This window comes from Lucilia cuprina, chromosome 4, assembly GCF_022045245.1.
Source record: "Lucilia cuprina isolate Lc7/37 chromosome 4, ASM2204524v1, whole genome shotgun sequence".
Classification (NCBI taxonomy): domain Eukaryota; kingdom Metazoa; phylum Arthropoda; class Insecta; order Diptera; family Calliphoridae; genus Lucilia; species Lucilia cuprina.
The window spans coordinates 85837572-85839747 of NC_060952.1; positions in this window are offsets into that span (position 1 = coordinate 85837572).

Here is a 2176-nt window from a genome sequence, read left to right on the forward strand (position 1 = left end):
GTTCTGTTCTAGTTCTGTTCTAGTTCTGTTCTAGTTCTGTTCTAGTTCTGTTCTAGTTCTGTTCTAGTTCTGTTCTAGTTCTGTTCTAGTTTTGTTTTAGTTCTTTTCATTTGTTTGCCTTTAACTTTTAAGTTTTTAATTGGAATGGAAATTCCAATTTCTTGGAATTTCCATTCCTGTTCTAGTTCTGTTCTAGTTCTGTTCTAGTTCTGTTCTAGTTCTGTTCTAGTTCTGTTCTAGTTCTGTTCTAGTTCTGTTCTAGTTCTGTTCTAGTTCTGTTCTAGTTCTGTTCTAGTTCTGTTCTAGTTCTGTTCTAGTTCTGTTCTAGTTCTGTTCTAGTTCTGTTCTAGTTCTGTTCTAGTTCTGTTCTAGTTTTGTTTTAGTTCTGTTCTAGTTCTGTTCTAGTTCTGTTCTATTTCAGTTCTAGTTCAGTTCTAGTTCTGTTCCAGTTCAGTTCCAGTTCTGTTCTAGTTCTGTTCTAGTTTTGTTTTAGTTCTTTTCATTTGTTTGCCTTTAACTTTTAAGTTTTTAATTGGAATGGAAATTCCAGTTTCTTGGAATTTCCATTCCAATTCCTTAATAACTCAAGGTGTTGTTATTAGGTTTAGTGAATGTCTTTTTTGAAAAGTTTTCTTCAATACTCGTATTTCACCCTTAAAACTTTATTTATTTTGTGCCGTTTAAATATTGTATTTTTCACTTCAAACATCTGCCTCCAAAATACGCGTTTTATAACGTGGTTCCTCGTTTTAAGCTTTTGTTTTGCCTCAACATAAACCAGTTTCTTTTATTCATTTTATCCTCCGAAATAAGGCTCCTCTTTTTATAAAATACACATCCTTTTCTTCTGTAAAAAAGGACTTGTTTAGTCATCTTCAATGAATTCTTTAGAGTTGTATTTCTTCATCTACTAGTTTTATTATTTAGCTTCTGTTCTTTCTTTTAGTTGTTTTTCTTTTCGAGTTATTTCTTTGTTTCAACTTGCTACTCATACCATCCTTTTGTTAAGTTTACCTTAGTCGTTATCCTGGCTTTTATGCCAGATGTCATGGTTAAAGTTTTTTCATTCTTTTTTTTTATAAGATCGTGTTTTGTTTTTTGTTGATTTATTACTTGTAGAGTTTGTTTTGTGTGTGTTTGTCTTCTATAGCAGGATCTTTCGAATAAATCTTTTTAATATCCTTTACTTGATTGTCAAGGATAATTACATCTGTTTTATTGTTTTATATCAATAATTTTTTTTTAAAGTGAAGAAAAATCTTGTTTAATTTTGTAACAATCCCAACCTATTGTATGAATATAATATGTTACAATTATGTTTTAGGAAATTTTAATTTAAAAGATTTCAATGTTATTTAAAAGGACTCATATTTTAACAGAAGAAGGAATAGTTTTGTTTTCTACAAATAAAAAATATATATTTTTAAAATTTTTTATTAATTATTAATTTTTAGAAAGTTTAGATCGTTATTTCATCCATTTTCTAAAATTTTTCATTTTATCCTTTCACTCCCTGTTTATATTGTTTATTAAAAACCATAATAATTAATTAAATAACTATAATTAACAATTGAAAAACAAAGACATAAAATTAACATATATTACTTAAAGATCATATTTTACTGACTTCCTTTTAAAGCAAAAAGAAAATTAGTCCTTTTTTCCCCTTTTGGAAAAAAACGTGAGAAATTTAGAGCAACAACTGTTACTACGTCATTAAACAATGCAACGTAGTTTTTATTTTTCAATTTTGATTTCCCTTTTTATTTATAAATTCAAATGAAATTCCAAAGATGCCTTTAAGCAAAAACATATCTTAATGGAAAAACAACAACAATAGAGCAAATCCATGTATATCTTAAGATTTGGTTGTTTATTGTTAAAAATTCCTGTTCGCCCATCATCTTCTCTTAACAAGTTTTTTTTTTCACTACAACGAAATAGTGTATATAATAAGATTGACAATCCGTTTGTAATTTCCATAATGTAGTTCAGTTCTTATTCAGTTTTACTTTGGTTAGTTCAGTTCAGTTCTTATTCAGTTTTTGTTTGGTTAGTTCAGTTCTAATTCAGTTCTAGTTCAGTTCTAGTTCAATTCTAGTTCAGTTCTAGTTCAGTTCTAGTTCAATTCTAGTTCAATTCTAGTTCAGTTCTAGTTCAGTTCTAGTTCAGTTCT